Source organism: Carcharhinus amblyrhynchos, chromosome 16, assembly GCF_965287045.1.
Source record: "Carcharhinus amblyrhynchos chromosome 16, sCarAmb.v2.hapA, whole genome shotgun sequence".
NCBI classification, from domain to species: domain Eukaryota; kingdom Metazoa; phylum Chordata; class Chondrichthyes; order Carcharhiniformes; family Carcharhinidae; genus Carcharhinus; species Carcharhinus amblyrhynchos.
The window spans coordinates 65,414,716-65,438,363 of record NC_137339.1 but is presented as its reverse complement, the minus strand read 5'-3'; positions in this window follow the sequence as shown (position 1 = coordinate 65,438,363).

Genomic DNA, 23,648 nt, shown 5'->3' with positions numbered 1-23,648 from the left:
ACCTTATTCAAACACGGGCGGCACGGTAACACAGTGGTTAGCACGGCTGCTTCACAGCTCCAGGGTCCTGGGTTTGATTCCCGGCTCGGGTCACTGTCTGTGTGGAGTTTTCACATTCTACTTGTGGCTGCGTGGGTTTCCTCGGGGTGCTCCGCTTTCCTCCCACAATCCATAGATGTGCGGGTTAGGTTGATTGACCACGCTAAGAAATTGTCCCTTAGTGTCCAGGGATGTGTAGGCGAGAAGGATTAGTGTAGGGGATTAATGCAGGGATATGCGGGTAGGGCCTGGAAGGGATTGTGCTTGGTGCATCTCGATGGGCCGAAGGGCCTCTTTCTGCACTGTAGGTGTCTATGATTCTGAACAACCGACATATCACACCTGTACTTCCATTGTCAACGTTGCTGTACTCATGATATAAAAACAAGCTGCTTGTTACTTTGTTGTAAATCACAGATAGTCTGAACTCACCTCTAGATTTTTGCACTTCCATTCCTGGAGGGATCGATGGTACATGGATGTCCAGAAATACATACAATTGTCATTCGCAACATATATATTCGAATGCCATGTTATTTTGTTTAAATGTTGCTTCACATTCGGCTGTATTTCCATCAGCAGGTTATGACCAACGTGAGCTAGTCAGGTCATCAGATCTGTATTATTGAATACCTCCATAAAGAAGGAAATGGCATAGATTTCAGCAACGTTTATTTTAATTATGTAAAGTGTATTAATAAATATGAAACTTAGGCCCACTTTTATTTGGTCTGTTCGGCATGTCTGGGCTATGTACATGGTCGTCTTTTTTTGGAGCTTTCAAAAAAAAACAACCTACGGTTGCCATCAAGTGATACATTGGTCAGACAGACACACAACACATCCAAAACGGAACTCCCAGGTTGTGCCTGTGTCTACCAAAGATGCAGTTAAATTATGTAAAAGTGATTAGCGGTAGATCATTCCATGCTGCTGGGGAGCAGAGTTCTTGAAGTATGCTATTTGTTCTAAGGTTAAATATATCTTTCTTGTTAAGATAACTTTCAGTTATGGATTTCTATTTTGTTGTACGCATTTTACATTCCTCTCCTGCATTGATCAAATGACTGCAAAAGTATGATTGATCCATGCAAGAAATGTGGATACGAGCACAGTAGTCTTAATATTTACAATTTTCTAAAAGGTTGGGGGTTTTGCCTTCAGCCATTTTCAGTAAGATTTATGACTGCAGGTTTGAATGCCTCACAAACTGATGGTGGCATCAACTCCAGCAATCCATAAAGGGGAAGGTGGCCGGCAGAAACTTGGGATGTTAATAGTGAATGCTATAGTCAACCCATTGCCCAGATAACTGTTCAAAGGAGTTGGGTCTTGTCGGCTTTGTGCATTCCTGGTGCCCGATGCGTTTCACTTTAAGATTTTTTTTAAAACCATGTGGTGTAAAGCTTCAGCGATGTCATTCAGAGTGTAGCAAATCTGTGGTATTCAGGATGTAGGGCTTCACCACGCATGTGTAGTCAATGCATTGCTTAATTCTCACTTAGGAGCTTTCAGTTTCGTTTCAGGGCTTTCATTAGTAGCAGTTTAGCAGCAAAGTATGAAGCATTCTCTCTCACTCTCTGTTCTTCTCTTAATTTGATGCTGAAACTGAAATGTGTTGGCCGAGGTTCCTGCCTTAATGAAGCTGTGTTTTGGGAAACAGATTCAAGTACAACTTCTTCTGCGTTTCGTCGCAATGTATTTCCAGCATTCAAACATGGGGCAGGATTCCTGTAACAAATGGACATTAATCTATGCTGTGTTCTGAATTTTTGGAAGACATTCTGTATTAGATACACGAGAGATAATTCTGAAGAGTTTTAAAGTATTGTGATTGTTGTCTTCTTTATGTTTGTTGAAAGTTCTTGTTAATTGTGTTACTATATTTGTCAAAAAAATTCTGAATTAATCTTTGATTTTGACAACAAATTCCTTGTCATCAGTTGACTCAATCGTGAAGTGCAAAGTTATCCTCATCCTAGCCACAATGTCAGAAGGGTTTCAGAGAACACCTTGATATATTCAACCTACTTGTAAAAAATGGAGGCTCACGGAGGCGGAAACTACATTTCTTCATTCATTTCGGATTAGTGAACTCAAAGACAGTGACTGGTGAGCATACTTCTATTTTGTTTTCAGGTTGTATATTGAAGTTTAAATCCGAGTGTGGCTTGGACTAATGGCTCACTCAGAGACGCAGAAGTTGCTGGGGGTGGAGTAAGTCAAGCAAGCAAGGTGATTGAAGCAACTCTTTTAGAATTGCCAAAAAAAAGTGCAGTTGACATTTCCTGGCAGTGTGCGGAAATGAAAGTTAATTGTAGCGATATTATAGCTTTTAAATTTGCTAGATGCACAGTCAGAATCATTGGAAGTGAAGAAAATTCAGTTACAACTGAACAATTAAATTGAAAAAAAAAGACATTTGAATCACACAATAAACAAACAACAGAGGGAGGAACAACGAGCAAAGGATTTAAATCGATTTGAAATACAGGCAAACAAAACGAAGAGTAGTGAGTTGGAATCATGCCTTGAAAAGTGAACATCCGGTGGGATTGGCAGAGGTGAAGACAAAGTACATTATGCTGGCCGTGATGAAGAAGGAGCAAAAACATCCTATTCAAATGCATGGTGTGATATATTTAAATGCGCCCAAACATTGATAGTGCTTGATGAGAAGGATGTAGCATAATTTTCCGTTTCATTTGGGAATGTGTCTAAGTAAATGACATGGCCACAGCATATTTGAATAATACCAACTGAAACAAATTTGGTACATAGAGGGAGTGAAGTTCTTGCCTCATTATCAGTGGAGGCATTTGGTTGGTATCAGAAGGTGAAAAACATCATCTAAGGCGTGTATGGAATAGTGCCAGAAATTTACAAACAAAGGTTTAGAAATCTAAAGAAAGTGTCATGACAAACGTACACAGAATTTGAAAGGATCAAGCGGATAAATTGTGATAGGTAGATAAGGACTTTGAAGATAGAACAGGCGTATGAAGATACAAGATAAATGGTTATTTTGGAGTAGTTAAAAAAAAACACACTTCCAGGTGTAACAAGACCTCATGTGGAGGGGCAGTGGGCTAAACTGCGAGATTTGCAGCGGAAATGGCAGATGGTGATGTATTAGTTAATTCATCACTGTTTGGTTTCTGACAGAGTTTTGGCTGGAAAAGGATAGAGATTTGGCAAAAAGAGAAATACTCAGATGATGCAGGATAAGGAGGGTTTTTTTTGTTGGTGGGGGGGCGGGGGGAGCAAACAAAGACAGTTTGCCTTTCATTAAACTGGAGTCGGGTTGGAGGAAAAGGTATTAAATTTTTCAGATGTTTTTGCTGCATGAGTTAGGCCATGTAAAATCATTGTGTTGTAGGTTTAAGTAATGTACTGTGGTGACTGATGTGGTAAGAAAGAGTAAGCCAGTGGGTTTTGATAAACTCCAACCAAAGCGAAGCTTTTGAGAAGAAGGTGCAGCCTGATCAGAGGATAACTGATAAGGAGGTGCCAGATGTCTTTAAATAATATAAATGCATGGGAAAAGTAAACTCATGTGTGCAACGAGGAGTCGGCGAAAATATTAAAATGTTAAGGGAGAAGGGAGAAAGTCAATCTTTGATGAGAAGAGATGAGGAGTGGTGTCGTTTGGGAGGAGTATGTCTGAATGTGGAGGCAATATGTAATGTTCCATTATACAAAGTCAGGTCAGAGCGTTCAGTGAAGAGTAGTGAAATGGTAGTATGACTGATTGCGAAATTCTCTTGTCCAGGAGTACAGTTTATGTTGTGTAACTGTACAGCTGGATCACAGATGAGAGTCATGCATACTGTGATTGACAAGCCAGCAGAAAATCGAACAAAGTGTTGGATATCGTACATCCAATCTTTTTTTCTTGATTTTTCAGTTATAAAGTCGAAAAGTCACAGGTTAAGACAGGTGGAGAAATCAAAGAGGGAAGATGAGAAGGTTGAAGTTCAGTTATCAGAAACGGTTTTTAATTAGATGGTTGGACATTTGAACAACAGGTGAGTAGAGGACGAAGTGGATAACTCTAGCTCAGGTAAGTTAGGAGAGTTGCAACAGAAGGATATAATAATAATAATAATAATAATAATAATAATAATAATAATAATAATAATAATAATAATAATAATAATAAAGATTGTAGCAGAAAATGCACATGGAAATGGAATCTGAGGAGAACAGAATGTTATTACTTAAACGTGAGGTGTCAATGAGGAAATGGAAAACTTAACGTATTCAGAGGGATGAAAATTGGTAGAGGTTCGTAAAGTGGTATGGCCAATAGGGGAAAAAAAAAGGTGTTACGAGTTCCACGAGAGATAACAGTCGGAGGTTATTTGACGGTAAGGAGCGCTGAAGCTAAATTGCAAAAATCGTTTCTTTGTCGTTGTCTTGGATTGCATAAACATGGAACGAACGTTTTTTTGGTCAGGTCACACATGTCAAGTAGTAGGAAAATAATAAACGTTGATAAAAGTAGCACAATTAAAATGAATTCCAGTAATTGACGAACCATTTAGAAGGATTTTAATTCATTGCATAAGTCCTCTCCTTAGAACAACGAAAGAAAAATGTGATTCAATAGCTATTGGTCATAACGAATGGATGTACTGTGTTTCCCGAAAAAAAAAATTACGAAATGTTACTTTGAAAAAGTTACTTACTTTGCTTTTTTTTCAATCAGATATGATCTATCCACACACAAAAAAAAACAATCAGTTTAGGGATCAAATTTTACATCGAAATTATTCAAGGAGGTTATGGATAACTTAGGAATAAAACAATTCAAATCTAATGCGTACCACCAGAATCGCAGGGAGCGCTAGAAAGGAGGCAAATACTTTAAAGACAATGTTGAGGCCTTATTGTCAAGTTATCAAGAGCATTGGGATACTGGAATTCCATTTGTGCTCTTTACAAAGAGAAATGCACCTAATGAGTCATCAAAGTGTAGTCTATTTCAAATTATTTTTGACTGTGTAAGGGGATCACTTAAGTTCATTGAGGAACAATTGGTAAGTGAGTGGCTGAGGCTTTATTATTATAATACTTTCGGGAATGAGACAACAGTGCGAGCCGATTGGCTAGGCCGCATTTAACATTTGCACAGCGTGCCATAGAACAGGAAACAAATGTGAAATCAACAATTTGCAGTTTTGCTCATGGAGATGAAGTTTTTTTTTAGTGATCCTTATCACATTTAAAAGAAAATACGGGGAGGTGAATTATTTGATCAGACCCCGTATGCCTAAAAGGTATTTTGATAGTGTAGGAAAAGCAGAAAATTGAGTTTCCGGTTGTTGTACTTCAGAGGTGGAAACTAAATCCAGATGACTCTGAATTTGGTTTTGCTCAAATTAGATTGGCTAACGATTTATTAATGATTGGACTGAAGTATTGAGTTGTCATTCAGAGGAAAATCGACCTGACCTAAAAGAGTGATTCATATCATATGGACAAGTGTGTGGTAATAAATTGGAAAGCATTCGAACACTTATGCAAGATGTAGATGTGGGAAATGCTGTTCCAATTTTTTTTAAAAAGCTTATACACTTAAAACTCTAAAATTAGCACCATGTTAAAGGGGGATCGAAAGTATGCTTAAGAATTACACAGTTAGAGTGAGCTGTAGCGATTGGTGCTCACCGATAACGATGGCTCTGAAGGCAAATGGTGTCCAACGACTGAACGTGGTCTAAAGAAAATTTAATGCACTTACAAAATCTCGTATCTATCCGCGGCTGGAGGACTGTATTGAGAATGTTGGAAAATCAACCTTTATCTCCAAAGTGGACTTACTCAAAACTTACTGTAAGACATTTTTACCTGAAAAGCGACAGAAATTTCAGACTTTGCGACACCAAATGTTTCCTAGTAAATCAACGTTTGGCCATTTGGCATGATAAACTCGCGAACCACATTTCAGAAGTGAGCTTACAAAGTCTCAGAGTCACGTATTCATTGAGGTTTATTGCATAGAAACGAGCCCTTCCGTCTAATTTGTCCATGCCACTCCGTGTTTTAATCACGAAGCTAGGGACGACACAGTGGCACAGTAATTAGCACTGTTGCTTCACACCACCAGGAAACCAAGTTCGATTCCCGGCTTGTTTCATTGCGTTGTCGAGATTGTATGTTCTTCCCGTGTCTCTGTGGGTTTCCTCTGAGCGCTCCATGTTCCTCCGACAGTCCAAGGATTTGCAGGTTATGTGGATTGGCTATGCTACATTCTCTTGCTGTGTACATAAGAACATAAGAACATAAGAAATAGGAGCAGGAGTAGGCCATCCAGCCCTTCGAGCCTGCCCCGCCACTCAATAAGATCATGGCTGATCTGTCGCTGCTCAGTTCCACTTTCCCGCCCTCTCCCCATAACCCTTAATCCCCTCTCTTATCAAAAACCCATCAACCCGCGTCTTAAAAATATTTAGCGAGGCAGCCTCCACCACTTCAACGGGCAGAGAATTCCAGAGATTCACCACCCTTTGAGTGAAGAAGTTCCTCCTCAACTCCGTTCTAAACCGCCCCCCTTTCATCTTGAGGCTGTGCCCCCTAGTCCTACTGTCTTTTTTGAGCGGGAAGAGTCTTTCCACCTCTATCCTATCCATCCCATTCATCATCTTATACGTCTCAATGAGATCTCCCCTCATTCTTCTAAACTCTAACGACCACAAGCCCAGTTTATTCAGCCTCTCCTCAAAGCTCAACACCCTCAACTCGGGTATCAGCCTAGTAAACCTCCTCTGCACTCCCTCCAAGGCCAAAATATCTTTGCGCAGGTGCGGCGCCCAAAACTGCACACAGTACTCCAGCTGTGGCCTCACCAATGCCCTATACAGCTGCAGCAAGACCTCCCTACTTTTATATTCAATCCCCCTCGCTATGAAGGCCAGCATCCCATTCGCCTTCCTGACCACCTGCTGCACCTGCAAGCTGGGTTTTTGCGACTCATGCACAAGGGCCCCGAGGTCCCTCTGCACCGTCGCCTGCTACAGTTTTTCGCCCCGTAAGTAATAGTCCTTCCTACCATTCTTCCTACCAAAGTGGACCACCTCACACTTGCCAACATTAATTTCCATTTGCCATTTCCTGGCCCATTCGCCCAGCCTATCTAGATCCTTCTGTAGACTCTCCACACCCTCCGCACAATTTGCCGTTCCCCCTATCTTGGTGTCATCATCAAATTTCGACACTCTACACTCGGTTCCCTCCTCCAGATCATCTATATAAATGGTAAAAAGCTGAGGCCCCAGCACCGACCCCTGGGGCACTCCACTAGTCACCATCCGCCAATCCGAATAGCACCCGTTGACCCCCACTCTCTGCCTCCTATTTGACAACCAATCCTCTATCCACGCTAACACCCTACCCCCAACTTCATGTCCCTCGAGCTTCTGCAATAACCTCTTGTGAGGCACTTTGTCAAACGCCTTCTGAAAATCTAGAAAGACCAAATCCACCGGCTCTCCTCTATCCACTGCCCTAGACACATCCTCATAGAACTCCAGCAAATTTGTCAGACACGACTTCCCTTTAATGAAACCGTGCTGCGTCTGCTTTATCAAGCAATTCCCTTCAAGATGCCTCGCAATTTCCTCCTTAATGACAGATTCTAACATTTTACCTACCACAGACGTTAAACTAACCGGCCTATAATTCCCCGCCTTTTGCCTGGCACCCTTCTTAAACAACGGCGTAACATTAGCCGTTTTCCAATCATCCGGCACTTCCCGGAATCCAGCGACGTTTGGAAAATAACCACCAAGGCATCCATTATCACCTCCGCCATTTCTTTATGCGGATGGCTGTGACGTCGAGGGGATTTTCACAACAACTTCATTGCAATTTTAATGCAAGCCTACTTGTGACGAATGAATCCGCAATACAACGGTCGTCCCAACTGCCCGAGTTTGACCCATACCATCTCGTACTCATCTTACCAAAATAATTGTCTGAAATGCCTTTTAAAATTGAAAATTATACCCATCTCTACTAATACCTCAAACGTTTGCCCTCTAGTTTTATGCTCCCCTAACTTCCGTAAAAGTCATGTACGATCTCGCTGATCTGTGCCCCTCATTATTTTTTTATACCGCTACAATATTATACCTCGGCCTCCTATACTCCGGGGGCGGTGGCGGGGTGGGGGGGGGGGGTGGGGGGGGGGGGGTGTGCCAATCTATTCAACCTCTCTTTGTAACTTAAACCATCAAGTACCGGGCCCATCTTAGTAAATCATTTCTAAGCCTTTCCAGTTTAATAATAGAACTCCATAACAGGGTGACCCGAACTGTACACAATATTCCAAGCGTAGCCTTAAAATATATTTTACAACTTCAACGAGGCGTCTCAATGCTTATATGCAATGTTCTGATCAATGAAAACAAGCAGGCTGGAAGCCCTCGGCACCACTCTGTTCACCTCTGACTCCATTTTCAAGGAATTATGAAACTGTATCTCGAGATTACAGATCAGGACGCCCAAGCAACTCGGACATTCTCTTTTCCACCTTCTTCCTTTGGGAAAACAGATACAAAAATCGGAGGTCACATACCAACCGACGCAAGAACAGTTTCTTCTCTGCTACTGTCAGACTTTTGAATGAACTTAACTTGCTTTAAGTTTATCTTAATCTACATCCTTGCTATGACTGGAACATTACATTTTGCACTCTCTCGTTTCCTTCTCTATGAACGGTATGTTTTGTCTATGCAACGTGAAAGAAACAATAGTTTTAGCTGCATGCTAATTATTCAAAATAATAAATCAATAAAATTAAATCAAATAAGATTGCATTGTTCTATAACGCTCCCCAACGCCTTACAATTAAACTGAGTAACTCCTGCCCTGGTTCGATATACCACAATGTTTCACTAAGAATTTATCTACATCTGCTATTCGTCAGTTCACTGGCTCATTTGTACAAATTCAGACTGTAATCCGAGAAAACTTTCTTCAATGTCCAGGCATTTCAGGATTACCGAATTGTGATTTATATGCATAATCTGTTGATTTTCAAATAAACATAGGAAGATCACATGAAGCATCGAGTGGAATTACTCTACTTAAATCATGAGGCGGGTTTGGTGGTACACATTGCTCAGAGCGCAAGTGACTTGGAAGGGTCCAAGTCACGTACCTCGGCCACATCACTGAACATGGTCAGATGCCCCACGGAGTGTAAAAAAAAAGGTGACTGGGGAGTTCCATATATCATCAACAAGAAGGGAAATAACGAGTTGTTTTGGGCCTGGCTGTTAACAGCGTGTTTGCACCACTGACTGACTTGTTGAAGAAGCGTGACATATTGCAGTGGACAGCCGAGCGTCAACACGTATTTGACGGCATTAATGCGGTGTGAACAATTGCGTATGAGTTGGCTACACCAGATTCCACAAAACCATTCAAGGTGGCTATCGGTGCGACTCATGCCGCAGGTGCTGTGCGCTTGAAAGAAGAGAACAAAGGAATAGAATGGCCTAATCGATATTTCTCCAATAAAAAGAAAACTAGTTATGTAACATTTAATCATTTGTAATGCCAGTAATTCGTGGAAACATTGATGTAAGCTGACCCTTAAGCGACGAAGGCTTTGGAAAAGTGCGAGACAAAAAATGCCAGTCTTTTGCGATGGAGTCTACGATTGCATTCAGTTAGATTAAGACTTATATATATGGCAGGCAGATAAAAAGTGATATTCGATGTGTTCTCACGAATGTTATAAATTAAATGAAGGTTCAAAAATGCAGTACAAGGGCTAAAATGAACTATGTTTCCGTTGGGTTTGCTCGTTTGATTTCTAGTTTTCTTAAAAAAGTATGTATATTATAGAGTCCTAGTAAAGTGAAGCTGAAATGAGTTGAAAAATTAAACCTTCTTTGAATGTTGATGCTCCTTTTTACTTAAGGGGGGAGTTGGCATGTGAGTGCACAGCTTAAAGAAACAGTGTTTTGTTTTTCAATCATGAAGCCTGCAGCTTCGGCGGTGCAGCCCAGCTGTGCTGGTCAGGTGATCAGGATTTTAGTTCCGTTTGTGACATACAGGGTTTTTTTTCTTTTATTTTGGAACATTCAGTTTCGTTTTGAGGATTGTGTTGAAAACAGTTTGGCAGCAAGTTGAGAAGCAGCCTTTGTCTCTGTATCTCCCTCTCTCACTGTTTTATTTGTTTTATTCTGAAAGTATTATCTGTTATCTGAGCAGAGTCTTATTGCCACCCTACCTTAAACAAACTGTGTTTTGTGAAATAGATTCGAGCACAATCTCGCCTGACTTTATTCACAACAGATTTTCAGCTTTCAATTCCGCAGGCTGGGTTCCTGTAACAAGTGGGATTTAACATATGCTGTATTCTGATTTTTGTTTCGGGGCGGGGAGGGGGGGGGGTGTCGGGGGGCAGGGCTGGTCGTGTTATGTATTGAATGTCGGCTTTGGTTGGAACATTAAGTGTTATACATTATCGTGGTTGTTGTGTTTATTGTTTGTAATTGTTTAAAGTTCTTTCCAAATGTCTTACTATACATGTTCTTGATAGTAGCTACTCGTGGATGAGTTTAATCACACGTGGAGCGAAACCTTTCATGCTCATCCCAGCCAAACTGGAATTAACCGTTTTGTGGTCAGGTGAGCTTTACAAGACACTTTGACGTTTCCGAAGTGACTTGTAACAAAGGTTAAGGCCAAATGTCAAGGACTGAAAACATATTTGAAATTGGAGAGAATGAAGACAGTATGATGGATCATGGATGTGAAGAGTGAAGAGGGCAGAGGCAAAAGCAAAGAAACACGTTTTACATAGTTATTTCATTTAAACATAGAATGGCATTTCATGTATATCAATTGTACTATGTGGTGATAGGCATTGCTCGAAACTAATTAGAGGGATGAAGGCGTGGGACGCAGATTGTTTTTTTTTCTGAAAAGATGACTTTGCAGCGATGTAGTGCCTGTAGTACTTGAGAAATTGTGACAAGTGTAATATAATGGTCTGCAGCTGAACAGTGCTGAGGCAACTATGTTGTCAACGCCATAGCTTGGCAAACTCAAAGGATTTCAACTTAATTATTGGAGTCAATCTGCCAAATTGTTAACCATCTATGTGTGTGTGCGTGTGTGTGTGCGTTTGTTGAAGCTAATTCTTAGAGTGATTGCAAATAGCTTTCAAAATATCACAGATCTCTCCTTCAGCACACAGGAAAAAGGACATAGAATATATTATCCATTATTAAGAATTGGCTGCAGTGGAAGCTCATCTGGAAAATGAATATTGCAGTTTGTAAGATATCCAGGAAGAGCTGTACGTGGTGAAATGTTGAGTAACTTCTTTGTTTTGTGAATTATGACATTTGCACAACAGAGAAGAATTAAATAAAGGAATTATCTCATTATTATCAAGAAATCAGGACATACAAGCGGATAGGAAATGAGTTGGAAAGTCTTAAAAGAAGAAAATCAGACGTTCGTGGTGGTCACATGCAGGTGTGTTATTGATCTCAAAGATGTTTGAGGGAACAGGGACGTTTCCTTAGCTATGTAAATTTTAGGTGTCTCCATGGGTTGTTTGACTAGTTTAGAAGTGCTGTTTTTGTTGGGGTGGGGATGTGTTCTTTAATTTAGTTCCTGGAGGTGCCATCCTGTCAAATTTCCCTTATGTGCTAGCCCTCATTTGCATTCTAAAAGCATGCTCTTGCCTACTGATCGGCGTTTGTTACTTTGTGATTTTAGTGAAGGGCTCTGAGGATAGCTTTATTTTGCTTCCATTTTGTGTGCCCAATTTCAGAAAATCTGTTGTCCGATAACAATGTGGTTTCCACAACTAAAAACAAAGCTCTAGCTCTGGTCAAGGAACACTGACTGCAACTGCAATATCAACGCACCACCCTTAATTAATAGCCCACAGCTAATAGCTACAGTCAAAAATCAAGCATTTTTAAGCTGGTTATTTCCGTCTCCTGATACATTACGTAGCTGTTGTACATGCACACTAAGGTCCCTCTGACGACCAGTCTTGCAAGCATACAGGCGTACATCATAAAAAAAACGCCCTGTTTGTCTCATCCAAGTCCCTCACGTCAGACTTATTTCGATTGATCTCCATTTGTCACACGTCAACCCACTTGACGAGCTATTCGAGATCCTCTAGAACTATAAGATCTTCGTCTCTCCAAATAATGCCGACTCACTCTGAAAGATAAACAATTTGGCGCCGCCTTGGAAGAATGCATCATTAACTGAACAGAGAAATAAGACTAAAATATCAATACTAAGTGAATCAGAAAGAAAGGTGACCTGAAATGTAAAATAAATATCACAATCACATGACAGTTGTTTGAAAAGGAAATAGTTTAAAAACAGTTAGCTATAATCCTTTAGGTGTTGGTGGCATAACATTCTGTATTTCACGATTGCATAGGAGGCCGTGGATGAGGTGTTTGCTGGGATGGAGGTGCGCTGCATGGCACTGCATGCCCCAAGAATAGACGAAGTTGATAGCGTCGTCATATGATCGCTAATTATCCATTATCTTAGCTAATGCACTGGGGGTACGAGCTCAAAACCGACAAGCTGGAAAAAAAACGCAGTTTAATTTTTATCTCAAGCAAGACTTAGAACATAAGAACATAAGAAATAGGAGCAGGAGTAGGCCATCCAGCCCTTCGAGCCTGCCCCGCCATTCAATAAGATCATGGCTGATCTGTCGCTGCTCAGTTCCACTTTCCCGCCCTCTCCCCATAACCCTTAATCCCCTCTCCTATCAAAAACCCATCAACCCGCGTCTTAAAAATATTTAGCGAGGCAGCCTCCACCACTTCAACGGGCAGAAAATTCCAGAGATTCACGACTTACATTAACTACAACGAAGGTACGGCGATATTTCCGTCGTCGCCAAAGTCCGGCGCCTGTGGCGTCAATGGAAGCAACCAGCACATCTCTCAGAATGTGGGAGGAAACCTGTTCACCTGGAGGAAACCCACGCAGGCACGCGGAGACCGTTCACACAGTGACCCAAGCCGGGAATCGAACCCGGGACTCATGAGCCGTGCCGCAGCAGTGCTAAAAAAAAATTCTACCATGCCGCCCATAAAATTCAATTACACGTGCCTGGAAATAACAATGCACTTGTAATGAAGGAACCAATGTCGATTCTTGGCAAAATTCCTTTGGCTCAGTAATGTTTGTCTCAAGAAGGATGTCTGCCGTCGTCGTCTGGCCTGCCGTGCATGGGATGTAAGTGTGGTTGAGTGAACTGTCCTCGGGAAACTAGCGTTGAACAATAAACGTTTGCTGCCAGCGACATACATGTCACACACATGACTAAAAGTTCAGTAAATGTGTAAGGCCTTCATTTGTATCTGTTCCATGCTGAACACACACGAATGCAAACTACGCGTTCAGGCGATGTTACCCTTCACGTGCATTTCTACTAAAATGCGGCATTGTATTTTCTGCTCCCAATGCAGATTACTTCCGCCATACCAAAGTCAAACTGAGTGACCAGCTTACAGAAAACATGCTGTCCGTCATAACCGAGTGTCCAGTTTACAGAACACATTTTATTTTTGCTCGTCATTTCAACAAACCTTCCAGCTTTCATGCGCAAATATCTCTCTTTTGGTTTTTTGCAATGTTGCAGTAAAGCTCTATGCAAACTCAAAGAACAGCACATATAAACGTCGATTCGAGACGTTACAACATCCCATGCACTATATTGTGTTGACGAACTTCAGAACGGGAATTCTAACATAAGAACATAACATAAGAACATAAGAAATAGGAGCAGGAGTAGGCCATCTAGCCCTTCGAGCCTGCCCCGCCATTCAATAAGATCATGGCTGATCTGAAGTGGCTCAGTTCCACTTTCCCGCTTTCTCCCCATAACCTTTAATCCACTTGCCTACCAAAAACCTATCTACCCTCGCTTTAAATATATTTAGCGAGGTAGCCTCCACCACTTCAACGGGCAGAGAATTCCAGAGATTCACTATCTTTTGAGTGAAGAAGTTCCTCCTCAAGTCCGTTCCTCTACGATTCATTTTGTTATACTATGCCATCTCATTTTCCTATTAATTCACTTTTATCATTTCACATATCATATATTGTGCTCGTTTTCCTTCCTTCCATTTTTTGTACGTGACTTTCACAATTGTGACTCCATCCCGCCAACGCCACAACCACTCCAAACCAGTCGTGCCTCACGTTGCCCTCAAATTTCTTTTGTTCAACCACGTTCATATTATGATCTCTAAACGGGAATTCTCAGTCACTTTTCTGTCTTGATCATCACTACCTGCGATGGCTTTGTCTTTTGTCCATGACATGTTTCTCAATTAACACTCACTCATCTTCTCCCCTCACCTCACCTACCATTATAGCATACGCATCGTCACATTTTCTTTCTGTTCTGTTCTGACGAGCGTTCATTGAACTGGAAACATTAGCTCCATTCCCGTTGGGTAGATGTTGTCAAGTCCGCTGAAATGCACCATACATTTTTTTATAGATGTCAACATTTGAAAATACCCAGCAACTCGAATCTGTGTATTACTGGTTCTGAAATTTTTGGAGATACCCAACACCAACATGATAGAAATCTGCACCATAACAATGCTTTTGCTTTCAGCGCAATTCAGGTTTAGTAAAGACAGTGCTGACATTTTGGATTTCACTCTTCTCTTGGACCCCTTAAAAACCACCACGTACCTTAGATAGGGACAATGAAGGAAACAAACATAATCACTTATTTTTCATATTGAAACCTTCTTCATGCTGAGATGCATCTGCAAAATGCAGGATGCAGGTTTCATGGGAACGTCATGTTATGTTTTCCAAATACAGTAGCTATGCAACATTCAGAGAAAAATACGGGTCCGATCCATATTGCCAACGTTCAGAATGTGTTCCGCTTATACTTTAAAAGTGCATATCTGAACTCAATCAAGCCTTCTTCATATTTTATGACAGTGATCGAGAAGTTGATCCAGCTACAGGAAAATGCAGGTACCTCCACATAACGCAGTTTTTCATTATGTTTTATTTAAAAATTACAGTTACCTTCTGTGGTAAGGAAAATATATGAAAGCGACTCTGTTACCAGAATGGGCAATGAGGATGAATGACGAAAATTGCGCAATACCGAAAAAACATTCAATAAGCATCCAATCGACCGAAGAATGCAGATTAAGGTTTAATATGGAAACACATGGTAGGGGACTTAACGAAACGACTACCAACGCTAAGATTAACTACAAATTCAAAATATGAAGCAGCGTAAAAACGAAGGATTGTCAGACAGGGTATTTAATCACGGTATGTTAGAATATGAAATATTGCATATGTCTGGGCACTATTGTCCAATCTGTTAGACACACACACATATATATTAAAAACAAGCCTCTTTTTTTTAATAAGTGAGAGGATGGAATGTGACTTTCCAAAGAGAAGTCATCAACTTTATCCATGAAAATTCCGTTATCTGTCATTAAACCACCGAAAGTACGCGATGGTCATTGAATTCCTAAAATTCATTTTGATTGTCAGTGATATTTTATATGTTGGAATCATAAGTAGTTATGAACATTTTCAAAATGAAAAAAAAAAGTGACCCAGGATTAATGGTTTCATGAAGCATCACAAAGTGAGCAGAAAGGACTTTTTTTTTCTGAATGAGATCAAATTCTGCATTGTTCTATATGATTCCAGACAGGAACTGTTGCTTTGGTCTGCCTGTTTTCAAAAGTGGATGAAACAACAAACACTTTTTATACCTTTTGGAGGAATCAAATAAGCTTTTATCTCCACAAAGCAGAGCAGATTTGATCTCTAAGTATGGGAAAGGAAGAAGGTTAGGATGATTGTCAATGCCAATTGTCCCGTACTACACAGAAATGTGCAAGATAGGTTGAATAACCATTGCAATGCATGATATTGCTCCGATAGGAAAAAAAAAATAACGTGTATGGGTAAGAAGGGGTTTCGGAAGTCTGTGCAGACACGATAGGCCGAATGCCCATCGTCCGCATTGTAACGAGTATAGATTCGAAAGTACTATGCGGAGACAGAACTGTCCGCACGGAAACAAAACATCACATCAACCCATGTGCAAAAAAAACCTCGAGGACATTCAAACGCATATTGCAGAGAAGACAATTTATCATTAATCTCAAATGGTTTCTTTTTAGGTGGAAAATGCAATTCTCATGATTGGAAAATACGGAAGCATAAACCCAACAGCGTGCACAAAACTGAACAAGTCTCTTTGATTCCAATTTCATAGAAAGTAACATGGATTTTCCGTTTCATTTTTATTTAGAAAGAACGATCATTCAGAAAGATGAAGGTAGAGTTGTCACGTTCCTCTCATACATTTGCCTTCATTCAAGAACCTTTTTTTCATCCGTTTCTATCAATACAAAAAGAGCCGGACAATAATGCGTATTTACATTAGCTATTCTTACAACAGCTGGAATTACATTAGAGTCTCATGAACGGTTGATTCAATAATTTGTCAACAGGCAAAAGATAAAACTGAACGCTGCGCTTGCTAACAGATCCATCGTAATTCCTTCGATTATAATGGAATGTATAGCGGTGAAATAAGCCAAAAAGCAAGATTCCAACCTAGCATTAAACAGAGGCCCGAGGTGGTCAACTCCATTTCTTTTTTCGAAGCTTCAAATCACAACGAAAATGTTGCACGTTCAGGATGAGGCAAATATTAAAAAGAAAACTGTCATTTTTAGTTTTGCATTCGGTGCTCTACAAGATCTGAAATTAGACCAGTGATCTGTTAAATATATTGGGGTGCAGACCACAACGTTTATTTTTGTTGATTATTCTCATATGTGCGTGTTCTAGTACAGAAGCAACTTGCAACAGCATTAACCGTCAAATTGACTTCAGTCATATAAAATAATGAAACAGACAATCGCAAAGGATCAATTAACCTAAAATTACATGAAAAGATGAAGAAGCATTCATCCTGTCTGCTGCTGCAAAACAGGGCTGAAAATGAACTTTGTTTTCTGTGTACCACTGATGCCATTCGGTAAATTTATCGGGATGTATTGGGTGTTCCCAGTTCAGGAAGGAATTTCCTCTGAGAACGTTTGTAAACATGTTGAGCATTTCACAAATGTTGCGCGCTATCATTGCTTAAATTAAGGCCAAAACCAGTAAGTACCAATGAAGGTATTTGAACGCTTTCTGATACAGCGATGCACTAATCTATACTACACATACCAGAATAATCGATTCGGCTAGAAGAATTTTCATTACGTTTTCCGTATTTTCAGTCATGTCTCTGATTTACAAACTCACATGTGCACTTCATGTGTGAAATGTAGATGATCCACTTGTGTGTTACTTTCTCCAGGAACGTCCTTTCTGCTGCCATGCACAAATATTTCTATAATCTTTCTCAATTCTACATTTCACCCCATAAACCATCATCCCTTACCTTGTTGTTAGCTCTGAAAATTACGTCCGCGAAATTGATGCATAGATGAGTATTGAGCAGCAATTATTAATATGTTAAGGAAACATATGAGGAAGACCAGATCAATTGCTCAGAAAACTGCTTATAAATGGCGTCGAATTAAATATTTGGAAAAAGATAAGCACTGTATTTAGATGACAAAATAACAGAGCATACACTATTTTGAATAAACACTCATAATGCATTTGGCACCGCACAAAAAAAAAGCGTCATGGTTAACGTCGAAGCCTGGAATGTGAGTTGGATGCTTTGCAGACAAAATGAAATCATAAGAATTTCTGAATTCTAAACCTTAGCATTTATGTGATGTCTTAAATACGTTTCAGCTCTTTCGAAACGATTCAGAGCAAGTCTGCAATCTCAACGTGACAATTTAAGTGTAGTATATGCTGAGAGAAAGAAAAACGAGAAGGGTGTAGCGCCATGTTGAAACTAAAAAAAAGTAGAAACTTGCAAGAGATTTAAAATAATTGACTATACAGATTACTTTTTGGAAAACCACCATGGGTATCCAAAGAAATTGACCGTCTGTATCATGTTACTTATTTAACTCAATTTGATTGGATTTGATCCTGAATGCCTTTTCAGTCTCCTGGCTGATTATTGTTATATTCATAGTCGTTGAACATGGTCGCACAAACTGGCTCGCATGACTTGATTCAGACCAGCATCTACTTGTCCATTAACATTATACTCATTGACAGTCAACGGACTCCACAGCGACAAAACATGCAATGAAAAATTTGCATCCGGAACTGCCTGACTGCACGGCAGAACAAAACTAGGTTTGCAGGGATGGGGAAAAAGTGGTGCACTGCCTTTTACTTCAATTCAATCAATCCCACCCCCCAAAAAAAATCGTTGATAAATATATGCAATCACGATCATCTTTCCCGACAACACTTGACAGATTTTTCTTTAAAGCGAATTTTATTATAATATTATTTTTTCTTTTGTGAAATCATTGTTCGATTGGTCTCTTGTGAATAAGCTGCTTAATATTTCCATGCTAGGATTTTTTTTTATTACTTAACTGTAATTATTGCTGATTTTATTTTGTTATCTTCGAATTTATATGAATGTTGTTCTGCTCTTCGCTAGTGCTGCTACGTTATTCCAATCGTTAATACTGTTGTTCTCCTATTGTTATATTGATATCACTATATTCAGTTTATAGCAATGCATTCCGATGTATCACTGTGTATATAATATTACTGGTAACAATAATAACAATAAGAACTCGATTCGAAATATTATTGTTGTCATTATTATTAATAATGTTTTTTTTTATTATGTCGTCCCCTTGGGTGACTTTGCCTGATACACATTAAAAACAACTTTTCTCCTTCAATATTCATGGGCATTAAAATCATAAACTTTCATGTTCTCAATGGACTTACGTTCCATAAATGTCTATGGATAAATCAATTGATCAATAGCGCGAGGTACTGGAAAACGCAGTTATGTATGCGTTTGTGACATAACATGAACAACCAACCCCACCCTTCTCAAGACATAGTATCATTTTGTTCATCTTCCACAATCCATCCCCGAGAATGCCTGATTGCCTGCAGCCCGTACATTCCAAGATAGTGAAGGACAAATTAACCTGTAACTATTTCACTAAATAACATACTATTGCAACCTGAAGGGAAATTAGAATTTATTTGGACACTTGTTCTATTTCTACATGAGGTTTAAACATCCCTATCTGGGCCAACATTTAATATCCATCCCTGCCATCTTCGACGATCGAATCCAGCAATTTGAGAAGATTTAGGACCAATTTCAACTTGAGCCAATCTCTTTCAAAGAATGCAAGCCGAGTCTAGTTGAAACAAATCAGCTGACAATTCATTTGCCATCACTACACCGAACAAATTGAACTGCTTTGTAAGAAGAACGTTTTCTTTTGTTGGAAAACGGCATTTCAAACATATTAAGAGCAGAGTATCATAAACTGAATCAGCAGTTGTCTGGATTTCCCAACAAAATAAGGATTTTGTTTCATCTTCTTTCAGGGAACTAAGTAAACACTTCCGCTGTTCGGTTCGATTTGCTTTTAGTAAGTAGCCATTTTCTCCCCGCAATGCATTCATATGGTTCATTTTTAAAGTACATATTGAATCTCCTTCCAGCTCCCAATACGTCAGTGTTTTTTTTTACGTTAATATCGACAAGCGTCTCAGAAATCAAGTGCAATTGATCAGAAAGCCAAAAAAAAAACGGACCCTTCAAGACAGCGAAAGGGAATGAAAATTATTTCAGTATATCACCGTTCCCTTCATACTGAAGCAACGCAGATTAGACGATGATTCCTAATTTAAATTCTAATCTACAGCGACTTCGCCAATGTCAAGTTAGGTGAACGATCATTTAATTGTGCAATTTATTTTGGATAATAAACAAATAATTTTGTTGTCAAAGAGCTCGAAGCACTGGAACGTCAAAACAGCCACAAAGGTATGAAACGATTCAATAATATTTCGGTTCGACAAATAAGATGGATGACCAATACTTCTTTCTGAGTTGCCACAAAATGTGCATTCACTCATGCTTTTTCGCCGCCAAGTTTTCGCATAAATGTTTGCTTCGGATGGTTTTCAGTAACGTTGGACGTTTAGGACCTGTAATTCTGGCAATTTTCATTTTGGGTGTGTTTCTTTCTTAAAACAATGTCTGACGTTTCCAATCATCAACATTTACTTTGGGGAAATTTGATGGAAACGGTTTGCTGAGGTTCCTTGCCATAAATAGTCTAGAAGCAGAATCCAATCTGTTCCTTATTACTTTCCTGTTTTGTTTCACTTATTTAATAATTATGAAAACATCTGTTGCACTTTCCAGATGTTAAAAGAACCACAGCAGAATCTATGTAATTGTGCGAAACTACTGGGTTTTGCATGCACCACCCAAGTAATTTAAAGTGTTGCAAATATTGTATTGCTTATTGAAGTCTGAAATCCTTCAGAAAGTGATGAAGCATTGCAAAATTAATGAGAGAGGCATTTGGGAGTTACTGAAGTTGGGGCTGATTCCCCCTCCGCCCCCTCCCCGACCCCAGTCGGCTCAGTTTGCTTGTTTAAATATTTAATTGTTAGCATATTAACTTCACGACAAAAGGGCAAGGCAACCTTTTTTTCATGTAAATATGAAAAACATATCTAATCATCATTCCCTTAACTTCAAGCCCTTCATATCTTATTGAATCATGGTGATGTATTTTATCTGCAGATTACATCATTGGCCAGAAAGATGCAGGTATGAATTAATAATATTGTTGAGTCACCTTTCCCTGTGATGATCTGGCAAACTTGTTGAAGGTCTGTGCGTCCAGTTGAGCAGAGACATGTGATGAAAATACGCGGACAACGGGATTTCAAGTGACAGTGTCAGATAAGTGTGTGTATTGTTTGAAAGGATGGCGAATAATGTGAGCCTGTCCAGCACAGCCAGATTATGTGAATTTAAAAAAAAACACACCATCAAACTGAAAGAAGGGAAAACAAATTAAGGATGTTGAATACATCATAGTCGTTTCCCTCTAAAAGAAGTGCTATTGTTTCTTCAGTTGTACTCTACGGAAAATAAGTTAGAATGAACGAAGCTTCAGAAGCATTGAACACGATTCGAACTGGAAGTTATGCTGAACACAAATTGAAATAGGTCGCGTCGCGCTGGTTGTTGATATGTTGACGGCCGTGTACATTTTGTTTTATCAGTCGGTCACGTTTTCGCCCCTGGACATGTTGAACAGAATCAGTATTTCCCACAATTTGGCATACTCTAAATCACATACGTCTTTATGTCCCACCAGGTGATGTTAATGTTCATGGAATTCGCTTTGAGTGCCTTTGAGTCTTCCACTCTGTGGCATCATTAAATTAAACCAGTTTCACAATATTTTGCTGCAATTTTGGTGAAAATGTCTTGCAAGCAAATCAGCATGCGTCTCAGTTCTCTTCCTCCAACTGATTTGTATGTAAATGCATAACCTTCATAAAGAACTTGTTCATTCCGCAGCTTACTGTGAACGAGGAAAATAACAAAAAAAACTGCACTGTAGTTATTCGTCCGTGCTTTCATTTATTCCAACATCTGAAAATTGTGTTTATTCACGTCGCTTAACCTTTCTTGTGGTTTCAATTGACGCAGTTATTCTATTCGCTGCAACAAATTCCACATTCTAGCACTACTCATATGAAGAGCATATCCGTTTTACCATGTAGCCACCAGGTGGTTGTATTTAGATCTCTGAGCACTTCAACTGCGGAAAAGGAGGATTGTCATGGAAGCTACCAGGCAACTAGTATAGTTTTCGAGGATGAACGTTGAAAATGGGTACAATTAAAATCATGCACTACGTGATATACAGCGCATACTAATAATTACAGCATCCATATCGAAGGATGCAACGTCACATACACGTAAAGATATATCTTGGTTTCCTGATCTACACATCAATCCAGGCTTGCTGTGCTATCCCTGTACTTTTTGTTTGTAGTCTACCCACAATGAGCTGGAAAATTATTTTTTACACTGTTAAAATATGACGGAAATTTGTAATGGTTCTGTTAACATACCCAGCAATATTTTCATTTCTGATGCAAACGCCAAATGTATGCTGGCAATATGCACTCCAGTACAATGAAATATACATTACATTGGAAGATGTTGAACAGACAGATGTGTTTAGTGATTTTATTCCACATTTTAAATATAACTGATGAGAGAACGTCAAAAACCTGAGCTAGTATTAAAATATAGGTTATGACGAGTTAATACCTGCATTTGTGTTTTCAAACATTTTTTTCAATGTGTTGATATGAGGATTTATGAAACATACCGAAAAATAGGAAGAGTGGTCTTAATATGTAAGCTCGTAGTCTTTGAAACAGGCTGCTGCAACATTTAATAATTCCACTTAATGTGATTCAACCACTTGCAATCTATTGAGGATACTGAAGGTAATAAAAATAACAATCTCTCTCAACAAAATCGTTGACAACAGTCAGTTGATACGAATGACGGGAACGTTACTTTGCCTCCTTTGTCATCTAGTTGTGAATTTGTTCTTTTTTTGAATTCTCCTCATAGTGATCCATCAACTGAACACATCCCTAAGGGATTTCGGTGAGCAAAAAAAAAATCTGCAATCTCATAAGGTAAAAATACTACTCTTTCAATATGAACTGCGATTAACAAATTGATGTATCGAAGACCAGATATTGTCAAATGCTGAAATGAATCCCCACAAAACCAGTGTGAACAAAATTGAAACTATTAAATTGTTGAGAACCGGATAGCCAATTCTTAGTTGTTTGATAGCCGACAACAAAACGATAGTAGAAATCTTACTCTGGATGCTAAGTGGTATTAGCGAACATCGATCATCCGCAGATGCACGGAACCAAGGTTTCTGTAACATTTTATGTTGGAAATAAGAACATAAGAACATAAGAAATACGAGCAGGAGTAGGCCATCTAGCCCTTCGAGCCTGCCCCGCCATTCAATAAGATCATGGCTAATCTGTCGTGGCTCAGTTCCACTTTCCCGCCCTCTCCCCATAACCCTTAATCCCCTCTCTTATCAAGAACCCATCAACCCGCTTCTTAAAAATATTTAGCGAGACAGCGTCCACCACTTCAACGGGCAGAGAATTCCAGAGATTCACCACTCTTTGAGTGAAGAAGTTCCTCCTCAACTCCGTTCTAAGCCGCCTCCCCTTTATCTTGAGGCTGTGCCCCCTAGTCCTACTGTCTTTTTTGAGCGGGAAGAGTCTCTCCACCTCTATCCTATCCATCCCATTCATCATCTTATACGTCTCAATGAGATCACCCCTCATTCTTCTAAACTCTAACGAGTACAAGCCTAGTTTATTCAGCCTCTCCTCATAGCTCAACCCCCTCAACTCCGGTATCAGCCTAGTAAACCTCCTCTGCACTCCCTCCAAGGCCAAAATATCCTTGCGCAGGTGCGGCGCCCAAAACTGCACACAGTACTCCAGCTGCGGCCTCACCAATGCCCTATACAGCTGCAGCAAGACCTCCCTACTTTAATATTCAATCCCCCTCGCTATGAAGCTGTAGA